We start from the raw sequence: 23,601 nt of genomic DNA on the forward strand, positions 1-23,601 counted from the left end.
GCCTGACCCAACCCTCCCAGATGTGGTGATTTAAGGGATTGATTGCTTTCGGGAAGCCCCTATTAAAATCCCGTCTGTCACAGAAGAGTCCAGAAGGACATTTTCAGAAGCTCCCTGGACGCTCCCTCCTAGCACACAGCTGCGCATTCGTAGGAAGAGACGGGCGTCTGGTGAGAGCCTGGATGTGCCCAGGGACAAGGGCCAGGCCATAAATCAGGGCAGGGCTCCGACCTGCACCTGCAGACGCTGCCCCGGGGCCAGGCATGGCCTCTGCAGTGGGTGGTCCCAGAGGTCAGGACTCGAGCAGTAAATACCGGCTTCCCTTATTCTCAGCCCTGCTTCTAACTAAGGACCAACTGGGAAAAGCCAAATACCCACAGCCAATCTCCTGGGACGCCCTGCTTCTGAGCACCTCCAGCTTCCCACTCCAGCAGCCTCCAGCCAGAGCATCCCTGGAGCCTCCTTTTCTCCACCGTGAAGCTCACCCACCCCCCATCTGAATGCAGGTAAGAGCAGTGAGCACCTTGCTGGAGAAAGCTCTGGATAAGCAGCCTCTGCTCACATTCATTTTGGTGTAGTCTTAGCCTTAGCCGCCATAGTGAAGTTCCGTAGACTGGGGGCTTAAATAGTAGGACTTGATTTCTCACAGTTCTAGAGCCCAGAAGTCTAAGATCATGGGGCCAGCACACTTGGTTCCTGGTGAGGGTTCTTTCCCTGGTTTACCGTCAGCCACCTTCTCCCTCTGTCTGCACGTGGCAGAGCGAGGAGGAGCGAGAGGGAGCAAGAGCATAAGAAGAGACTTCTCCGATGTGTCTTCTTACAAGGGCACGAATCCCGTCATGGGAGACCCACACTTACGACCTCTTCTAACCCTAATCACTTCCCAGATGCTCCATCTCTAGCCGTCACACCAGGGCTCAGGGCTTCAACCGTGAATTTGGGGAAACACATAACATTCAGTCTGTCACAGGTGGTCTTTGTTTATTTTCACACTGGCATTCCACAGAGAAAATAGGTGTTGTTTTATTCTAGAGAAGAGTTGCTGAGGGGCCTGTGGGGGCTCTGAGGCCAGGGAAGGAGGGAGGCGGAGGAGGCAGACAGAGCCTCAGGAGACTGACCTCCCTGCTGGGGCTCCCCAGGGGTCCAGACGGGCAGACTTCCAGGCTCCTCCCGACGGCCTGGCTTCCCCTCTGCAAACCACAAGCTCCAAAATGGTCATTCTCCATCTGAACTCAGCCAGTGACACTACACAGATAGAAAATCTGAAGCCCAGGGAAGGCAAGGAAGTTGCCCAAAACCACGCAGGAAGCGGCCACAGTCCTGCATTCCTTCCGCCCTTTTTCCCTGCTGTGTTTTCTTTAATGATAAACTCACAAGTCCTGGCCTCAGGGCCCCGGCAGTAGCCAGCCGCCTTTCTCTGCAGAGTTGGGCTGGGGGGGGTCTAGCATGGTCCCTTGGGGTGCTCGTCCTCACCTGTGTGGGTGCCCCAAGCACAGTCTCCAGCCAACATGGAGCCTGGCTTGGTGGACGTGGATGTCGAGATCCAGGCTCTGAGAAAACCACTGAGCTATGGGCCCTTCCAGTTCCTGTCTAGCCAGGGATCCTTTCTAGAAATTCTCTTTTTTTTTTTCCAACTTTTATTTTATTTGTAATTATTATACTTTTTAAGTTCTAGGGTACATGTGCACAACGTGCAGGTTTGTTGCATAGGTATATATGTGCCATGCTGGTGTGCTGCACCCATTAAATCATCATTTACATGAAGTATTTCTCCTAATGCTATCCCTCCCCTCCACCCCTCCCCCACGACAGACCCCGGAGTGTGATGTTCCCCTTCCTGTGTCCATGAGTTCTCATTGTTCAATTCCCACCTATGAGTGAGAACATGCGGTGTTTGGTTTTCTGTCCTTGCGATAGTTGGCTCAGAATGATGGTTTCCAGCTTCATCCATGTCCCTACAAAGGACATGAACTCGAAATCCTCTCACTGGTCAGCTTACCAGCACCCGATGCACAGCCATAAGGTAGCTCTGTGTTGATTCCCAGACTGGGATCGGAAGTGACCACAAGTTCAAGGAGACATGTACACACACAGAGATGCCGGGTCAGCCACCTGACTCTATAACCTCCCCCCAGGAGAAAGTGCGTGCCACACACTCAGCATGGGCCTGGCCCGCCATGGGTGTGCCAGCGATGAGTGCACCGCCGCCCTGCCCACCCAAGTAAAGGGATCCCCAGAAAGCCACAATCTTTGTTTTGTTCACTGCAGAAGCCTCAACACATAGAATCATGTTCACAGTCAGAGGGAAGAGGAGGGTCCCACCTGGGTCACATCACAGTCTGGGGGTCTGCAAGAAACAGGGGGATGCTGGCAGTGACCAGAGCCGCCGTGTCCGCAGTTCCTTCGGTGGGAATGTGCTCTGTGCGTCCGTCGGGCTGGCTCAGAAGCTCACGGAAGCCCTTTCAACACTGTGCAGAGCCAGGTGGACAATAAAATGTTTGGGAAAGAGGAAACCATTTTCAAAATGATATGAATATATTTAAATCCATTAAAATGTTTCATTTGACATACATTCACTTATCTTCATCCTCTTCATGAGCTCAGTGAGTCGAGTTCTGTTAGCTTCCATGTGGAAACCACAAGCATAGGTACTGTAGTATAAAAACCTAAACGTCATGAATGGAACAGGGCCAGAAAGACCGTCGTGAAGCCATCTGAATGCGAGTCCTTTCCGAGTTCTCCATGTGTTTCTAGTCATTTATGGTTGTCTTGTCCACAACTTATTTCAACTCCTTTTTTTTTTTAGCAGATTGCCCCTACTGAATTTTTCCAAATCACTCAACTTCGTTTTTCTAGGAATGACATCATTTTGTTTTTATACTCACTGTCCAGAGTTTAAGTGGGATTGAATCCAATTTGGCTCCGTGGATACCACTGTGCTCCACCCAGCGCCTCTCTTAGAGCAGGGTGGGACTCTGCAGGACAGGACACCGTGGCCCAGATCCTGAGCATGTGGGCTGAGCTGTTCACAGCTGGGCCCTTGGCTAGTCCACCCCACCTGCAGGGGACCTGCCTGGTTGAAGGTCACAGCCCCTCCCAGGAGCGCCACATGGCCAAGGACTGTGATACCAAGACCCAGTCCCTCTGTCTCAATTTAGGACAATCTCAAAGGTTATCCCAGCCACAGAGCCTTCAGCTCAAGGGCGACGTCCTGGGGGACAGGCTGAGGCCGAGGCTAAAGGGCGACGTCCCCCTCAGCCCCCCGGTGCATCTCCCTAGGGCCCTACCAGTGAACCTGCACGAGGCAGCGGTCCCTCGCAGAGTCTGTTTCTAGGGATCCTGATCTAACCTATGACTGGAGTGAGAAGTGCCACTACAAAGGAAATGAAACAAAACGGGTGTGGGCGCAAACCTAATAGACTCTCAGCGAGCCCAGCGGTACTCACCCCTGGGGGATGCTGGCTTCCACCTGGAGGAGAAGACCAGACCAGCCAGCCACCCTGAGTGTGGGCAGTCCGTGTGCTGCACAGAGGGATGGAGCCACAGCAGACAGCCTGCACCCTGGTTTGATGATGTCGGTCAGGGAACTGCTACCACCCAGACTAGACACGGCCCACCTGGAACCCCTCCGTTGACCTGCAGGGGATTCGCTTGGGGGTAGCTCAGCTCCTCCCATGCCTCTGCCATGGACCCCAGGTACTGCCTGCTGGCCTGGTGGGACCTTCGCTCCAAAGCCCAGTGACTGGTGCAGAAGTGTGCAGGACCCACTGCCAGCATCCTCTGGACGAAGAAGCTGCTCCCTCCCTCCCAGCCTTGGCCCTAGCAGGGGAAGTTCCTAAGTTGGAGGAGTCTGGGGCTCTCTGGCTCTGACTTTGGTGATCATAACTGATGGCTCTCCAGACAGAGGCCTGCCCCACCCATGACCTGGTTATTCATCTAACGTGGTTTGTGTCAGCCTGGTGGGAATGTGTGCCGGCAGCTTCAGCAGCCTCCACAGTCAGTTCTAGGGTTCACAAGACCTGTTTGGTGAGGAAGATGGTGGCACGAAGCAGAAGCAGCAACGTCTTTGTGGTTGTGAGGCCTGAGACCACACGTTCCTATCAGCTGTGTAACATCGGGCAGGTCCCTTCATTTCTCTGAGCCCCAACTTTCTCATCCTTAAAATAGAACAAGTACCTGCCTCGTTAGGGTGTTGTACAAATTAAACATTGTCTGATAAAGTCGGTTGTTAACCTGTGTGCTACATGAGTGTGGGGTATGACTACTGTAAGCTTCATTACTGTTGGGGTTAGGACGGAACCAGATCAGTCCCTTGCGGGAATTACTTTTCTAGCCGTGGACGTGGGTTTGCGTTAAAAGAGCCATGCACTCGTCTTCAGAACATGTACGGGTCTCAACCCTGTGGCCGTACGCCTGTAGGAAGGCTGGCCTTCATCACAGGGCCCCCCAGCCCGAGAGGACCCAGGAAGCTATTTTTGAGAGACTTGGGTCTGCAGGTCTGACTCCAGGACAAGTCAAAGTTAACAAAGTTAGAATGAGAAGCAACTTCCCAGAGGGCAGCTGAGGCCTCGCGGGAGGCCTGTGTCAGAACGTCCACTTTAGTTAAAATATTTGCATGCCTGTAGCCTGATTTCTTTTACACATGGTCTAATTTCTTATAGTCGACCTAAGTGACTCTCGCACATCACCCTGCAAGGCAAGGCAAGAGTTTTTAATTTGAAGCTTCGACCATTAGGGAGATTCATGGATGGGCTTCAGGGGATCTATGAGTCCCTGAAATTGCATGCCAAAGTTGGTGTGTCCCTGCACGTCTAATACCATCCTGGTGGCACCAAGAATTGCCACCAGGAAACACAAGCCATTCATGCCAAAGGGCTTTGGGCCTCATGGACAAAACTCCCTTACAAATCTCACTCTATGAGACAGCTTCTGGCCTGGAAGAGTCATCGAGGCACCTCCAGACGATATGAGAATCCACTGAGTTTTATTTCTCTTTCTCTAGAAAAGGGCTATTAACAAATCTGAGACTTTCATAGACGACGTTTATACTCAGCTGAGTAGCAGCCATGAACTTCAGCCCAAGGAGAACGCGTTGACTGCATTTTCACCTTTGTTACTATTGGAGTCTCAAAACATCCTTGGGAAGGACATGAGGCAAGTAACATAACTATTCCAATATCACTGATGAGAAAAAAAAGATGCACAAAATTTCAATGATTTGCCCAGAGGATGTAGCTAGTTTTTACTTGAACCAGCTCTAAAACCCTAATTCCCAGCCAAAGGCTTTTCCATTGGAAGGAAAAGGAGAAATTTTTCATTTCCCAGATTAATTATCCCAGTAGATCGAGAGACCCTTCAGGAGACCTAAAGTCAACTTGTGAAGATTCACAGTGTTAATTTCTGCTTGTCTGAACTTCCACAGTGATGAATGGAGCCACAGCCAGTCGTGCTAAGCTGATTAAATAAGCACTTTGCTAGCCACCCACCAACATGATGCCAACTCTACCCCCTTTTTTAGTATTCCTGTCGTGTGTAGTCCACTCCCACATGGAATCAGGCTTGACCCCTGTGACAACAGAATACTACAGAGGTGACAGTGCGTGAATGCCAAGGCTTGGTCATTAATGGTACTGCAGTTTCTGTCTTTGTCTCCTGGCCAGATGGCTCCTTCTGTGGGAAGTTGGCCACCATGTTGCAAGGATGTTCAAGCAGCTCCATGGAGACGTCCATGTTGAGAGGAACTGAGGCCTCCCACCAGCAGCCAGTGCAATTCTCCAGCCATGTAGGGGCGTCACCATGGCAGTAAATCCTCCATCCTCTGTCAGTCCCACCCATGACTATGGCCACAGCTGACATCTGACTGCAACCTTAAGAGAGACTCTCAGACAGAATTCTTGGCCAAGGCACTCTCAAATTCCAAATCTAAAGTAACTGTGAGCAATCGTAAATGACTGTTGTTTTAAGCCACTAAGTTTTGGAGTGATTTACCACACAGCATTCGATAACTAATACAACTCACAACCACCCCCAAAAACTCTGCCAGCACCCGCATCAGTGCCTCTGCAGGACACCCCTTTCTGTAAATATGGGATAGGCTGGGGCACAAGTGACCCTCGAGAGCGGGCACAGACTCTGAACTGTCTGACATAAGTCACTGGTTCCTAGTCCCAAGCATCGAATCCCTGCTACATTGGGAAGGGTTCACAAATGGCAGGAAGAGAGATGGTAGAAAAATTCCTTCAGACACTACCTGGAGTCCACCCTAGGACTACCACCCTCTTTCTTAGAAGTGGAACCCCCAATTTTTAACTGGGCCTATGGTCATCCAGAATAAAAACTGTTCCAGCCTGTTCGCTGAAACTAATTTCTGGCCACTGGGATGTATGGTGACATGCCACATGGCAGCTGCCAAGACACTTCCTCAAAAGACAGCAGGGACGCATCCTTGGTCTCATCTTCTCCCTCCTCCCTCTGGGTTCCTGAAGGCCCAACAGAGCCTTGGTCCACAAGGTGGAAGCTCCGAGCCAAGGGTGACAACAAGCAGATGCCGCCTGGGCTCCAGGCAGGTGGGCACACTATACCAGCCCTGGTGTCCCCCATTAGAATGCTCTATCTTCTTTATCTTGGCCTTTTCTGTGTTTTGCAGTCAAATCTGATGCCAGCTAGCACACTGCACTGTGAGGGCTGAATTACACAGGCCAGCGGCTTGATCCTAGGGCCCAGAGCCTCTCACTGCAAGACGCTGTGTAGTTGCCAGTTATTCTTATTCAGGACAACTAAGCATTTGCATTGGACACAAGGCAGATGACTATGCATCCATTCACTCCAAAGATCACAATAGCCACATTAATAATAATAATTAACATTTATTAAAAGCCCGCTCTATATCAAGCACTGTGCTAGCATTCTGCGTGGATAAACACATTTAATCTCTGCACAATTAACACATTTCAATCTACAACTACCCCATGAGGTTGGGTTACCATTGTTTATGTTTGGCGGACAGGAAACAAAAGGAACAGAGAGACGCCGTCACTGGCCCCAGATAACAAAGCCAGTCAGTGCTCGGGAGGGAGTCCTGCCACCACCAGCTTCCTCTCCAAATGGAGGCCCTTACCAGGTCCCAAACCCGAGTCTACCCACGTTTGGGCACAGCGGATGAACTGTGTGACCTCCATGTGTTTGAGTAATAGGCTTGGCCTTGGCAGGTTGATTTGTTTGAGCTGAAAGAGAACAAGAAAGGCCTTCTGCCCAGGTGCCTGGAGAGGTGAGCAGGGGTCGCTGGTCTGCGAGAGGCTCTCCAGCAGGAGTGAAGAACTCGCTTTCTGGGAGACAAAGGGAGGGCTGGCTTGGCCTGGGAGGCAGGGGGCACTCTCCGCGGCCCAGAGGGAGCGCCACGCAGTTGGTCCAGAGGAGCTTCAAGATCTGGGGCCACCTGGGCAGCCCAGGGTCTGCAGCAGCCTCCTGCCGGTCACCACGGCTGGAACCTGGGGGCTGTGGAGGGCTCCGAGGTGGAGGCTGGTCCCATGTGTCTGGGTGAGTAGCAGACGCCACAGGAGCAGCTGTCTGACCTGAGCCAGTCACACAAAGGAGCCAATTCTCAGCTGTGTGGGAGCCCCTGAGCCCAGGCACACTTGGCAAGGAGCCCTCGGAGGCCAGCGTCCTAGCCTGAGATGGCAGGGGGCAAAGCTGGTGAAATGTAGGTCATCAGTGGTGGTGAGACCCACTCTCACCCAGAGGCTGGCAAGGTCAGCGAGCAAGACCCTCCACTGTAGTTAGTTCAGCTGGATTTCACTGCCAGTATTCCCTGTGGAGAAGAGTGGTATTTTCAACATGTTTTTGTTTTTGTTTTTTTTTTGAGACGAAGTCTCGCTCTGTCACTCAGGCTGCAGTGCAGTGGTGGAATCTTGGCTCACTGCGACCTCCACCTCCTGGGTTCAAGCGATTCTTCTGCCTCAGCCTCCCAAGTAGCTGGGACTACAGGTGTGCGCCACCACACCTGGCTAATTTTTGTATTTTTAGTAGAGACAGGCTTTCACCATGTTGGCCAGGCTGGTCTCAAACTCCTGACCTCAATGATCCTCCTGCTTCGGCCTCCCAAAATGCTGGGATTACAGGCGTGAGCCACCAAGCCCAGCTCATAAATATATAAATATGATGAATTCATTGACTAGTAGAGAAGCAGGCCCCACGAATGTCTCCAAATTCTGTTTTTAACTGCACCAAGACTGCTGGAGTTTTATGTCTCAGATATATTAGCAGATGTGTGCTTTTCCAGATAACCATTTTTATGGAAATCTTAATATCGTCTGAAAGTCAGCACGATTGTCCTGTGAACGAGATGTTTACTCACTTGGCAGAAGGAGGCAGAACAAATCCACCGCTTGAGACCCTCTTCCATGACTGCAGCAACTGTGGGCTTTGAGGACCTTGAGCTGGACTTAGATGACCTTCTCAGTGGTATGCTGGCATCGGCCTTCCTAATAGAAAACAAAAGGAGAGAAAAACAAAAGAAAAGAAAATCCCAACCCACAGAGTCTGTCCATCTCCGTGGTGTAAGTGTTTCCACTATGGCCAGTGTCAAACACCTAAGCTGCCATCACTGAACATGGAGTTGGGAAGTGAAGGGCCAAACCCCTTCCCGCCCATTTCCAGTGAGTAGGTGTGACATTCTCCATCAGGCACCACTAACTCTGGCTAACACCGGTTAGTCTATGGGGCAGGGCCTCTAGGATGGCCCAGAGGATGCAGCACCAGGAGTTGACAAACCCACACCCTCCATCCTGGAGACGGTTTCTTCTGTGGCATTGGGCAGGCACTTCCACAAATCGAAACTGACTTTTTCCCCACCCAAATGACAAGCTCCCGGGGTCAGGGAGACGTTTTATTTCCCCTGTACCTCACCCCTCCCTCCCCCATCAACAGCGCCTGGCTCACGTGGCAGTTCTGAGCAACTGGAGAGACGTGGACAGAATGAATTGCAAGAGGACGTGGGGGGTCCTAGCTCCATGTTGGGCAAGACCACCCCGCGTTTCCATGCTCCTGGAATCCCTCCCTGAAGCTGAGCTCCATGCCCCCGCTCCTAGAGCACTTTCAGAGCTCGCAGCCTCAAGGAGTTCTACTGATTCAGTAACCGGCAGAGGCTGTCTGGGGAGCACGGTGGAAGTCAAACGCCATGAAGAGAGCATCCAAGGCCCCCAGACTCTGGGGTCAGGAGTCTCACCACCATGCTGCCGGCTCAGGCATAATTTACCAGGCTTCACACATATCAGAGGAGGCTGCAGCTGCTAGCACTCCACGCCAGCCCTGCAAACATTTCTTCAGTTATTCAGTCACCAGGCACAGGGAGCTAGTCCACTGCTTCAAAGTTACATTGTTATAAAGTATCAATTACAGCAAGGTTTAGGGCTGAGCTCCCAGGCCTGGACACTCCGCCCCCCAACCCTGACCACCCCAGTCTTTCTCTCTCTCGCTCCCTCCAGTCGTCTCTCTCTCTTTCTCTCGTCTCTCTCTGTCCACTCTCTCTCTGTCCCCATCTTTCTTCTTCCCTTCTCCCTCTCCTTCTCTCTCCTCTTTTGTCTTTTCCCCATCTCTCCCTCTCTCCAGCTTTCTCTCCTTCCTTGTCTCTCCCCGTTGCCTCCCCTTTCCTTCCCTCCCCATCCAGGTGGGTGGTCAGGCCTTGGTTAAGGCTGGGCCATCCAGAGAGGAGGGGAAGCCTGGTGGAGCGCCCAGCACTGAGCAGACCAGACTTTGCGAAGGAGGTGGGAGCAGGGATCAGGAGGGAGGGTGCAGGGATGCCCCTGCCATAACAAAGCACCCCAAACCCGAGACTTCAATAACAGAGTTTTATCCTATGCTGCTGGAGACTGAGCTCTGAGACCAAGGTGTGGGCAAGGCCAGGCTCCCTCTGAGAGCGCTAGGAAAGGCCCTGTCCCCAAATCCTGCGCTCTCCCCCGGGGGATGGGGTGGGGGGCACTCTGGATTGTGGCTGGGTCTCTCCACACTCTCCGTGGCACTCTCCCTCTGTGCGGGTCTGTCTCTGTGTCCTAGTCTCCCCTTTTCATAAGGACGGCAGTCATATGGAGTTAGCGCCCACCCTGCTGACCACATTTCAACTTGATCACCTCTGGTCAGACCCTGTCTTCAAGGAATGTTCCATTTGGAGGTACCATGGGTTAGGACTCAGCAGATGTTTTGAGGACCACCACCATTCCGGCACAACAGCAGGGCCTCCTGGGTGGGAGGAGGAAGGAGCGGCTAGGGCGGGAGGACCTGTGTCTCTGAGTCAGCTTGCAGCTATGGGGGTAGGTGGCCCTGTGGATGAACTTGGGACAGGGCCTTGCTGTGTCCTTGGTCCTCCTAGGAAAGGCCTCCTGGACTCTCCAGGGCTCTGCCCTTCCCAGTGGTGTCAGCGGTGCTGGGGCCTGGTCTGCAGTGTCAGCCTTTCATGCCTGCCATACCTGGGCTTTTTTTTGTTTGTTTGAAACGAAATATAGCTCTGTCGCCCAGGCTGGAGTGCAGTGGTGTGATCTCGGCTCACTGCAACCTCCATCTCCCTGGTTCAAGCAATTCCCCTGCCTCAGCCTCCTGAGTAGGGTTACAGGCACACGCCACCAAGCCTGGCTAATATTTTTGTTTTTTTATACTAGAAATGGGGTTTCACCATGTTAGCCATGAGAGGTGACAACGTGCTAGCAGCCCTCGCTCGCTCTCTGCGCCTCCTCAGCCTCCTTGATCTCAGCATCCACTCTGGCCGCACTTGAGGAGCCCTTTAGCCCACCCCTGCACTATGGGAGCCCCTCTCTGGGCTGGCCAAGGGCAGAGCCTGCTCCCTCTGCTTGGGGGGAGGTGTGGAGGGAGAGGCCCGGGCAGCAACCCAGGCTGCGTGCGGCGCTCGCGGGCCAGCGCAAGTTCCAGGTAAGCGCAGGCTTGGCGGGCCCTGCCCTCAAGAGAGGCCAGCCAGTGCCACCAGCTGGGCAGTGAGGGGCTTAGCACCCAGGCCAGCAGCTGCAGAGGGTGTGCCGGATCCCCCAGCACTGCTGACCCACCCACGCTGTGCTCGAATTCTCCCCAGGCCTCAGCTGCCTCCCCGCTGGGCAGGGCTCGGGACCTGCAGCCCATCATGCCGGAGCCTCCCCCCGCCCACCCCCGTGGGCTCCTGCGCAGCCCGAACCTCCCCGAGGGGCGCCACCCCCTGCTCTGCGGAGCCGGTCCCGTCAACCACCCAAGGGCTGAGAAGTGCGGGCCTGTGGCGTGGGACAGGCTGCTGCACGGGACTCGGGGGCGGAGCTGCCCATGGCCCCTGCTAGGGATCCACTAGGCGCAGCCAACTGGGCTCCTGAGTGGAGGGGGGACTTGGAGAAGTTTTATGTCTAGCGGGAGGATTGTAAATGCACCAATCAGCACTTTGTGTCTTGCTCAAGGTTTGTAAATGCACCAATCAGCACTCTGTGTCTAGCTCAAGGATTGTAAATGCACCAATCAGCACTCTGTGTCTAGCTCAAGGTTTGTAAACACACCAATGAGCACCCTGTCAAAACGGACCAATCAGCTCTCTGTAAAATGGACCAATCAGCAGGATGAGGGTGGGGTCAGATAAGGGAATAAAGGCAGGCTGCCCTAAGCCACCAGGTGCAACCACCTCAGGTCCTCTTCCAGGCTGTGGAAGTTTTATTCTTTCACTCTTTGCAATAAATCTTGCTGCTGCTCACTCTTTGGGTCCATGCTGCCTTTATGAGCTGTAACGTCGGGAAGGTCTGCAGCTTCACTCCTGAAGCCAGCGAGACCATGAACCCACCAGAAGGAAGAAACTCCGGACGCAACATCTGAAGGAACAAACTCCGGACACACCATCTTTAAGAACTGTAACACTCATTGCGAGGGTCTGCGGCTTCATTCTTGAAGTCAGCAAAACCAAGAACCCACCAATTCCAGACACAGCCAGACTGGTCTCAAACTCCTGACCTCAGGCAATCCGCCCACCTCAGTCTCCCAAAGTGCTGGGATTACAGGCGTGGGCCACCGCACCCAGCTTGTTGTTTACACCCCAGGTGAGCAATCTGGAGAAAACAAAACTAAAGCCCCCATCTGACACTGTTAATTAGGTTTCTGAGGAAGTGCCCTGTAAACTGGATGTCTTCCCCAGGTCCTGGAGGCCTAAGACAGCAGGCTGAGGAGTGCAGCCTGGGAGGTGGGAGCAGAGAGGGCTCAGCAGGAGCTGTGGGGGATGCGACGCCCTGGAAAAGCCCTGACATCGGAAGCAGCCCCTTGATGCTGCTGGGGAAGAGTTGGTGAGACCTGGAGCCAGGACAGTGGTGGGACTGGAGAGACACCAGTGGCCCTGAGGCCAGGAAGGAGGGGAAGACTTCTCATCCCTGAGTCTGGAGGACAGGAGCTCCAGCCACTGCAGGTTCCACGCCGCAGCCCCGCTCCTCCCTCCAGGTGCTCCCACCTCATGGAATACCGGTTTTCAGAGCTCGCTGACACCTGGCCACCATGCCCCTCAGGCACCAGACATTGCCCAGCTCTGCCCTCGGTGGAACTGCCTGCCTGTGTCCTGTTCTTTCTGGCAGGACCAGTGCTCTCCAAAGTGACCACCAGCTACTCTCATCCGTGAGCATGTGCTCCAGGGACAGCAGTCAGCTGGTGGGCGCCTTGCACACTGCCCTGCTGCTGTGGACAGAAGCACAGTGTAGAATAACAAACAGGAATCGTGATGGCTAATTGTACATGACAACTTGGCTAGGCCACAGTGCCCAGATATTTGGTTACACATCACTCCAGATGTTACTGTGAAAATATTTTCTAGATGAGGTTGACATTGAAATCAGTAGACGTTGCATCAAACAGATCACCATCCACAGTGTGTGTGCGGAGCTCATCCAATCAGCTGAGGCCTCCAGAGAAAAAACTGACCTCCCCAAAGAAGAGGGAGTCCTGCCAGCCCACAGCCTTTGGACCCGAGCTACAGCACCAGCCCTTCCTTGGGTCCCCAGCCTGCTGGTCTACCTTGCAGATTTTTTTTTGCCAGCCTCCACAACCACATAAACCAATTTCTTTTTCTTTTTATTTTTTTTGAGACGGTGTCTCACTCTGTTGCCCAGGCTGGAGTGCAATGGTGCGATCTCGGCTCACTGCAACCTCTGCCTCTCGGGTTCAAGTGATTCTCCTGCCTCAGCCTCCTGAGTAGCTGGGATTACAGGCACGCACCAACACACCCAGCTAATTTCTGTATTTTTAGTAGAGATGGGGTTTCATCATGTTGGCCAGGCTGGTCTCGAACTCCTGACCTCAGGTGATCCACCTGCCTCGGCCTCCCAAAGTGCTGGGATTACAGGCATGGAAACCAATTTCTTAAAATTAATCCCTCTCGTATATATGAGAGAACCACCCTATTGGTTCTGTTTCTCAGAGAACCCTGACTAAAACGGGTACTCTTGGATTAATGAGTTGCCACTTAGATAGTTTTAATTAAGATCAGGATATGCACCCTCATGTGGCTACACTGAATAAAGTAAGCAGATGTATTAAACCAGGGGCCAGAGGGAGTTTGGTGGTGATTTGCATGTAGGAGGAAGTGAACTAAAGTAGCTTCGATCAAATGACCAGCAGGGGTGTTGTGGGCCAGAAGGAGGTGAGCGTTGAACCAGCCCCTGCGAGGGAATGAAGGGCACCTCTCCGGCCCCAGCGTTCAAGAACAAGCCCATCACATCTGTGGGTGCTGGCAGGGCTGAGACTGAAGAGAGCAGGGCAAGGTCGGATGGCAGCTCAGGCCCTATGGCACCTGCGAGAACCCAGGAAACACCCCACGTCTTGCCTGGGGCCCGCACAGGCAGAGCTGAACCCTCAGACAGGAGCAGCGTGAGGCGTTTTCCATGCCAGGCCCTTCCGGGTTCATTTGTGGCCTCCTGGAGACTGGCGGGGCCTTGGGCGTCACACGGTCTCATCCCCTGCCTCCGAAGGAAAGAACTCAAGTGATGACAGATTGTGCATTTGCCTGTCACCTCTACTTGCAGGTGGCAGTTTCCGGGCAGTGCTCCTGAACGGGCACGGCAGGCGTTTCTGTCCTGGGCACTGTGGGATGTGTGGCAGCGTCCCTGGCCTCCACCCACTCAATACCAGGGGCACCCCCGCCCCCAAGTCATGACAATCAAAAATGTCTCCAAATGTATGGTTGACAAAGGCAACAAATGAAAACACAAGACACCCAGTTAGGTATGAATTTCAGATAAATTACAAATTTTTTTTAGTCTGTCTCCTGTCATGCTGGGGACACATGTATCCTAAAAAGTTATTTGTGTTCATCTGAAATTGAAATATAACAGGTCACCGTGTATTGTATCCCACAATGCCGCACCTGTAGGGTGATAACCCCTGTCCTGGGCCTGCAGAGAAAGCAGCTTAGGGAGACTTGAGAATCACATGGAGACGCAAAGTAGCCCTGTCCGATCGCCCGGCTGCGATGTCACCCGCGGCATGCGCACCAGAGCAAGGGAAGAAGGTCAGGGCAATGTCATTCTCCTCATTCTACGAGGCAGAAAGGAGGTCGAGAGATTAAAGGGCCGTCTGCAGGCCAGACAGACCACGGGGGTGGCTCCAAGGCTAGACCTGGGTCGGGGTGCTGGTTACTTTCCTGGATTTCTTCCTCCATAAAAATTGTTTAAAATTATCTTTTATGACTGCGATGGTATAAAGATGGTATTATTACTGTTATGTTAGTAATTATGGTTATTAATATTATACGTTAAAAGTTTGTTCAATATAAACATTAATTTTTTTCTTTAGATTTTAATGGAAATTAAACGATGCTCCCAGCCCCTTACAGTGGTTATGGGCCCTGGATACTGAGCCTCCCGTGCCTGGGACGAGCCAGCCCCGCCCTCCACTTCTTCCCGCTCTGAGCCTCCCAGGGACCGACTTCAGGCACAGCAGCTGGGGCTGAGCTGCACCAGCGCCTCCCATACAGCTCAGGTCCGATTCCCGGAACCAGCTTCATGACTGCCCATCAGACCCCGAAGCAGGTGCTCCTGAGTGCAGCCGATCTTTTCTCATGATTATTGTTAAGTAGAGGCACCGTGTTGAACAGCAGATCTCTGGAACCTACTCGTCGTGCATAACGGAAACTGTATTCTACCCCCACTTCCCCTCCTCCAGCCCTGGAGACCCCCACCCTCCTCGCTGCTTCTATGAGCTTGTTTCAGATTCCTTGTAGACGGGAGACCATGCAGTGTCTGCCTTTCTGCTTACTTCACATAACATAATGTCCTCTGGGTTCATCCATGCTATCACTAATGACAGGGTTTCCTCTTTTTCATGGCTGAATAGTACTCCATGGTGTGGTGATGGCCCAGACTCTTTATTCATTAATTTGTTGATGGACATGGAGGTTGCTTCCACTACTTGGCTATTGTGAATAGTGCTGCAATGAACTTGGGGTGTAGACACCTCTTCAAAATACTGACTTCAATTTTTTTGGGTCAATACCCAGAACTGGGATGGCTGGGTGGTAAGTAGTTCTATTTTGAGATGTTTGGGGAACCTCCACAGCATTCCCCGTGGTGGCTGCCCTGGCTCACATTCTCACCAACAGTGCCCACAAGGCACACCTGATCCCACTCTTCCACACCCCTTCCCCATCTGGACCCTCTTCACACCCCTGATCTCTGCCAGAGGAGGGGACTGGGTTGGGGGTCCGCCTTCCCCCACTCACTGTCTTTGTGACCTTCAGCAACCACCTCAGCCTCCCACTCTGTTCTTCTCCTTAGCAACACGAAGGCTTGGGCGAGAGAACAGTGAACGCCATTTCCCACTCTATCTGTTTGGGTTCCTCCGCTTTTCCCCGGCCCCGAGAGACAGCACTGCCACCCTTTCCACTCCTGCAGGGAGATCTGCCACACGAAGCAGGACGGATGTGAAGCAAACAGGTGACAGGGTCACCTGCCCTCCCAGACAGCCTTCCGCAGTGGGGAGGATGGAGGAGAAAGGGAGAGGCACACCCTGGAGGCTGGGGAAGGTCTCATTCCTGGTTGGCAAACTCTCCTCTTCACGCCTACCCTGCAGGAGGCGGCTCTGCCAGCCCTCCCGGGGCCACTGCGGCTGCCATGGGGCCTTCGTTCCCAGGTCCTTGGCCACCCGTCCTCTTTCCTGTCCTGCCCCACCCATGCCTGGGGGGCCCGCCTATGGCTCTAGTGGAGCTGCCTCGCTGGTTCTCCCATTCCCATGAGAAAGAAGCTGCCCATTCTCAGGCATCAAACCCTAGCCTCCAACTCCTCTGTGGGGAAAGGAGAGAACTTGACTGGAAAAGTTATTTTCAAACCCAGTATCTTGACCCACCAGTGATCCTTCCTGAGGTGGGGCTCAAGTGACCTGTGGCCAGTTAGGCTTAACGTGCAAGTGAGTTGTATGTTGTCTGGAGGTGACAGGGCACCCCTCCAATTTTATAATGTCACTGTCACCTGCCTTTCAGCACACCTCCAGAGGCAGGAGAGACTGTGTTGGTTTCTCCAGCATGCAGGAACCACTCACGGCCATGTCGACCCTCGGTGGGCAGACAGGGTTTCCTCATTCACGGTGGCCCTGTTCACCTTCACAGTTTCTCTTCCTGGAAAAAGAGCACAGAGCCCCAGGCATAGGCCATCACAGCTGACTAACCCACAGGCACCCCAGATGACAAGGAGTGATGGTAAGTGTTTGTGGTGTTAAGCTTCTAAGTGTCGGGGTTGTATGTTACGCAGCAATAGGTAATACAATCCCAAATGCTAGTCACCTGCCTCCCCTAACACACAGGAGACCACCTGTCTGGACAGCCTCATTGGCCCCATGCATTCCCTTGGCCTGGCCCAGAAAGCTGCCCTCAGGAGCTATAGAACTGAGACCCTTCTGCAGGTCCCCGTGGGCCTGAGCACATCCTTGAGGCTCCAGTTCCCCTCAAGCCCCAGCCCAGGGGTCACATAGGCAACCAAAGGCCTTTACTTTTCATTTTAGAAAATTGCAAACTGCAGCTTAATGACCAGCAGGACAGCGGCTTGATATCAGGTAATGCAATCTGAGCAGCAGCTGATGTTAATCTGATTGTTCCCGACAGCCTGAGCAGGGCCGGAGAAACAGGCTGCGGGTCCCTGCACCTTTTATCTGCAACACAGGGTCAAGTTTTGTTCTTGTCATCGGGCCATGTCTTCCAGTGTCATCAGCTCAGCACTTCATGGTCAGCATGTAATGACATTTATTTTTCTTGCTAATTGCTCTTGGAGTGGTTTCCATTTCCCCAACTAGACTGAAATCTTGTTACCCCAGAAACAGTGTCTTTCTGTGAGTCTCACATAGAAAGGAGTGCACAGTGGGCTGCCTCTCTGTTCTACTCTGTATTGTCCCTAACTAGCTGTCCACTAGAGCACGATGACCACAGATAAATAACCTGCCATGTGACAGCAAGTTGCTAGATGCACCAGCAACCACTCACCCTGAGTATAGATCTCTGGCTAACGACTCCACCTTGCACACTATAAGAATGTGGAGCAGGCCGGGCGCGGTGGCTCACACCTGTGATCCCAGCACTTTGGGAGGCTGAGGCAGGTGGATCAACTGAAGTCAAGAGTTTGAGACCAGCCTGGCCAACATGATGAAACCCCGTTTCTACTAAAAATACAAAAAACTAGCTGGGCGTGGTTGCAGGTGCCTGTAATCCCAGTTACTCGGGAGGCAGAAGTGGGAGAATCGCTTGAACCTGGGAGACGGAGGTTGCAGTGAGCCGAGATCGTGCCATTGCACTCTAGCCTGGGCAAGAGAGCGAAACTCCATCTCAAAAAAAAAAAGAATGTGGAGCAATGACCATAAAGAGTGAAGCTGACACTGAGAAGTGCTGGCATCCCCCTCCGGAGGCCAGGTGCAGTTCATCAGCACCCTCGGGTCTGAGCTTTTGAGCTGAGGCCTTTCCAAGCCTCAAGGGAGCAGATGGTAGAAGAAAAAAAATGTTAAATCCCCAAGCTGGAGGAAAGTGGGTTTGCCAAGAGAAATCCTTCCAAAATTGTGTCTCCAACACGACCGTGTTGTCTTTGACAGCAGAGACATTTTTGTACAGCTTCCCTCCTATTTAGGAACAGCTGACGTGAACTCGACATCGGAAATATAAAATCAGCAGGGAAGTGGGTCTGAATCACAGGAAAGTTAGTTTTTTCACGTGCGAAGGACAATTGACAGCACCTGCTTTGGAATTTGTCGACTGGTACAAATTGGTTTTTGGCACAAACAGAAACGTGACCAATTTCTACAGCTGCAAAAACGACCTCTGTGCAGCAGGACGGAGACAGAAGGCATCTGGCGTCCTTGGGTGAGCTCTGAGCCCCGGTCATCCCTGAGACTCTCCTCCTGGTTCACGTGGCCCCTCCTCTCAGCCCTGCAGCGGCCTCTCCCGACCCGGCATTGCTCTCTGTCCGCCAACTCACGTTCCTGAACAGTCTTTGGAAAACATTTCTGGGCAGTGGAAGGGGTGTATCTCTTCCCAATTATTCAGGAACCAGCTCTGTGACCCTGGACAGGTCGCTGGAACCTCTTGGGCTTCAGCCAGTGGGAAACGAGATGGTTGGCCAGAGGGTCCCCAAGACGCCAAACCTGTGAAACCCAGACCAGGCGATGTGGCCACAGGTTCCAGAGCAGCGGAAACTCTTAGGTCGGCCTCACGCAGTCCAAGAGCAGAGCGCAGCGGAACTGTCACGTGGCCAGCAACCTGGGCTTCCCCCGGAGCTGCTCAGGAATGCAGAGTTCAGGTCTTGCCCCCTGATGAACTTGGACTGGCCGGGGAAGGCACTCCTCAGGCCTTCAACCTGTCATCTGAGAGCCGCCAGCAGATGGCAGCAAAGGCCCAGCTCTGGCAGGTCTCTCAGGCCTCCCGGCCGGGCTGGGCCCTCGTACCTGGAGGAAGATTGCACGCTCTAGGACTGCGAGTTGCAAAGGAACCCCGGGAAGGTGAACACACTTCCCGGCCTAACGTGGCGCCGAGAGGGACTGCGCACCAACTCTTGGCTTCAGAGAGATGGAGTGGGGTCCGAGGGACCGGGGGGACGCACGGACAGGCTTGGAAGGAACCAGTGAGCCAGCCCAGGGCAGCGGGAGCCGCAGAAATCAGCTCGCAGAGTTAAGTGCAGGCTGGCGGTGAAGGGAGAGCCCGGGTCAGGCTCGGGTGCGCCGCGGGGGATGGGGGACTCCCGGGGGGCTGTGCTCCCCGCATTCCCACCATGGCGCAGGCGTCGGGTGCCCTGCTCACCGCCCCTCCACCCAGGGCCGGGGCCTGCCTCTGGAAGCCCCACGGGTTCTCTGGAGCCTTTGGTTCCAGCGGAACCTAGAAGAGCAGCAGCTTTTGTCCGTGTGGGCCACGGTGATCTTCCCAGACACAAAATCAGTGCCTAGGAATTGCGGAGTGACCCATCAGCACACGTAGAAAGGGTGGCATTTGTGACTTTTGTGCAGCTCGCTCAGGTGACACGAAGTCAGCTCCGAGCCCTGCCCAGCCCCAGCCGCCTCCTCCCAGCAGCTTCCAGGGCTGCAGCTACTGCAAGAAGCCAAAGGGGAACCCATCCCCGGGGGCCTGGGGACCAGCAAGACGAGGCCGGCAAATGGGCTTAGCGAGCGGCCACAGGCAAAGCCAGGGAGGATCCGCATCCTCGGCAGCTCGGCAACCACAACACAGCACCGTGGGCCAGTGGGCTCAGCAGCGGGCGTCTGCGTTGTTTCCCAGTCCTGGCGGCCACAGCCCGAGACCTTACGTGTGGGCAGGGCTGCTTCTGCCTGGGGCCTCTCTCCTCAGCTTAGCTGCCGTCTTCTCCCCGTGCCCTCACCTGACTGTCCCTGCATGCACGGCTGTACCCCCATCTTCTCTTCTTGTAAGGACACCAGTCCTGCTGGATCAGGGCCCACCCACATGACCTCATTATACCTTGGTGGCCGCGGTAGAGACCCCAGCTCCGCATAAAGCCACATTCTGAGGTCCTGGGAGTTCGGCCTGCAACTTACGACGAATCTGGAGGACACAATTCATTCAGCCCACAACCATCGCGGAGGCTTGGCTCAGGGCACAGCTAGCAGAGTGTGAGTCGCCCAGCGCCAGCACCACACCGTGGTGGTCATGGGTAACACCCGGGGCTCCAGGCGCAGGGAGCCCAGCTGCAGTGCGGGTGCTGCTGAGAGCTGGAGAATCCCGGGGAGACACGCGCGGCCCAGGCTTCCCAGGCCTGGCTGGCTGCACTGCCCCCCACCCCCAGGGGTCTGACTTAGCAGGTCTTAGGGGTGTCCAAGAACCTACTTTTAACCAGCCCCCGGGTACCTTAAGACCAGGAGGGGGATTTGGAAGATCCTGCTTTGTGCTAATTTCATCTAATTCTTGCCATAGGCCTATTAGAGGTAAGAAAACAGAGCTACAGAGATTGAAAAAAAATTCTCAAGATCACATTAAAAGTACATTTACCATTCAAACCCAGGGTCATGTGGCTTCAGAGCCCTTGTTCTGAAACCCGTGCCGGCATTCCATTTCTAGACCAGCGTGGTGAGCACCAAAGCCCCAGAGAACCCCTGGGGGTTCCAGAAGCAGGCCCAGCCCTGCGTGGAGAGGCAGTGCCAGGATGCCTGACACTGCACAACCTCATCCCAGGACACCTGCAGCCCAGTACACCTGACACCCGCACGACCTAGGCCAGTGTGTCCGGAATTGGTGGGTTCTTGGTCTCACTGACTTCAAGAATGAAGCTGCGGACCCTCACGGTGAGTGTTACATCTCTTAAGGTGGTGTGTCTGGAATTGTTTGTTCCTTTTGATGTTCGGATGTGTTCGGAGTTCCTTCCTTCTCGTGGGCTCGTGGTCTCGCTGGCTCAGGAGTGAAGCTGCAGACCTTTGCAGTGAGTGTTACAGCTCTTAAGGCAGCGCATCTGGAGTTGTTCCTTCCTCATGGTGGGCTCGTGGTCTCGCTGGCTTCAGGAGTGAAGCTGCAGACCTTTGCAGTGAGTGTTATAGCTCATAAAAGCAGCGTGGACCCAAAGAGTGAGCAGTAGCAAGATTTATTGTGAAGGGCGAAAGAACAAAGCTTCCACAGTGTGGAAGGGCACCTGAGTGGGTTGCCACTGCTGGCTGGGGCAGCCTGCTTTTATTCCCTTATCTGGCCCCACCCACATCCTGCTGATTGGTAGAGCCGAGTAGTCTGTTTTGACAGGGCACTGATTGGTATGTTTACAAATCCCTGAGCTAGACACAAAGGTTCTCCACCTCCCCACCAGAGTAGCTAGATACAGAGTGTCAATTGGTGCATTCACAGACCCTGAGCTAGACACAGGCTGCTGATTGGTGTATTTACAATCCCTGAGCTAGACATAAAGTTTCTCCACATCCCCACCAGACTCAGGAGCCCAGCTGGCTTCACCCAGTGGATCCTGCACCAGGGCTGCAGGTGGAGCTGCCTGCCAGTCCCACGCCGTGCGCTCGCACTCCTCAGCCCTTGGGTGGTCAATGGGACTAGGCACCGTGGAGCAGGGGGCAGCGCTCATCGGGGAGGCTTGGGCCGCACAGGAGCCCATGGAGGGGGTGGGAGGCTCAGGCATGGCGGGCTGCAGGTTCCGAGCCCTGCCCCGCGGGAAGGCAGCTAAGGCCCGGTGAGATAATTGAGCTCAGCACCAGTGGGCTGGCACTGCTGGGAGACCCAGTACAACCTCCGCAGCCGCTGGCCCGGATGCTAAGCCCCTCATTGCCCGGGGCCGGCAGGGCCAGCCGGCTGCTCCGAGTGTGGGGCCCGCGAAGCCCATGCCCACCCGGAACTCCAGCTGGCCCTCAAGCGCCACGTGCAGCCCCATTTCCCACTGGCACCTCTCCCTCCACACCTCCCTGCAAGCTGAGGGAGCCAGCTCCAGTCTTGGCCAGCCCAGAAAGGGGCTCCCACAGTGCAGCGGCGGGCCAAAGGGCTCCTCAAGTGCCACCAAAGTGAGAGCCCAGGCAGAGGAGGTGCTGAGAGCGAGCGAGGGCCGTGAGGACTGCCAGCATGCTGTCACCTCTCAATCGCCCCTCTAAACAGGACACCCCAACTGCTGTTGGGAATTTGGCCAATGACCACTCTAGCTACTTCCTGCTGGATAGGGACAAAGAAGGGGCCCTGCAGTTGTAGTGTCCTTCAGAGGGGAACTCTCTAAGCCAGGGGAATTGCCAGTGGGTCGGTCCAGGGGTCCTCGGTAGAAGTTGTTAGTTGAACTCATTTGGGGTTCCATTTGTAAGACCATCTGTAGCTTGATGGCCTCAATTCTAGAGGAAACAAATTTGACAAGAAGGTTAAAAATACAGGGCCTAAAGGCGAGTAACAGCCAGATGGCTGCCACGGGACCTAGAGAGGGGAGAAGCCATGTTGCCCAACTCCAGAGGTTGGTATAAGAATTTGAAAGGCGTTGTCTGATTTCAGAAGCCTTTTCCTGTAAATGCTGGGCGGCGTCTCGTACTATCCCCAACTGGTTAGTGTAAAAACAACACTCTTACCCTAAGAAGGTGCAGAGTCCTCCTTTCTCAGCAGTGAGGAGGTCTAGGCCTCAGCGGTTTTGTTTTTTTTCTTTATTATTAATTTTTTTTTGCACACAAAACAATAAACATTTTCTAAAAATACATACAAAAAAAAGATGTGTATCAAACATATTAGAAAGGTTGCACATGGGAAGTCGGGGAATAGAAATGGGGGGTGGGAATTAAAATAAATGAGAGAGGGACTTTATATGGATCAGTGCTAATAACTCAATCCTCTATTTGACGGAGAAGGAAGAGGAAGAAAAAGAAAGTGGGATAAAGGATCAGAAAGGGAGGAAAATAGAAAAAATTAGAGTATGACTCCAGGGTAGACCTGTTTTGTTGTCACTGAGTTGGTTGGCTGGTTTGTCTGTTGTATTTTTCATATGTTTCGCCATGTTGGCCAGGCTGGTCTCGAACTCCTAGCCTGAAGTGATCAACCCGCCGCGGCCCCCCAGAGTGCCGGGACCACAGGCGTGAGCCACCACGTCCAGCCCCCACATTGCTTCTGGCCTCCGTGGTAGACCTCACAGAAGGGGCGGTCGGGCAGAGGCGCTCCCCACATCCAAGACAGGGCGGCCGGGCAGAGGCGCTCCTCACTTCCCAGACGGGGTGGCCAGGCAGAGACGCTCCTCACTTCTTCCCAGATGGGGCGGCCGGGCAGAGGTGCTCTTCACTTCTTCCAGACAGGGCGGCTGGGCAAGGTGCTCCTCATTTTTCCGAGACGGGGCGGCCGGGCAGAGGCGCTCCTCACTTCCCAGACGGGGTGACCGGGTGGATGCGTTGCTCATTTCTTCCGAGACGGGGCGGCCGGGCAGAGAGCTCTCACTTCTTTCCAGACGGGGCGGCCGGGCAGAGGTGCTCCTAACTTCCTCCAGACGGGGTGCCAGGCAGAGGCGCTCTCTCACTTCCAGACACTGGGTGGCCGGGCAGAGGCGCTCCTCACTTCCCAGACGGGGGGCCGGGCAGAGGCCTCCTCACTTCTTCCAGACAGGGCGGCCGGGCAGAGGCGTCCTAAGTTCCTCCCAGACGGGGCGGTCCGGCAGCGTGCTCCTCACTTCCAGACAATGGTGGCCGGGCAGA

The sequence above is a fragment of the Nomascus leucogenys genome, chromosome 13 (genome assembly GCF_006542625.1).
Source record: "Nomascus leucogenys isolate Asia chromosome 13, Asia_NLE_v1, whole genome shotgun sequence".
In the NCBI taxonomy this organism is placed as follows: Eukaryota; Metazoa; Chordata; class Mammalia; order Primates; family Hylobatidae; genus Nomascus; species Nomascus leucogenys.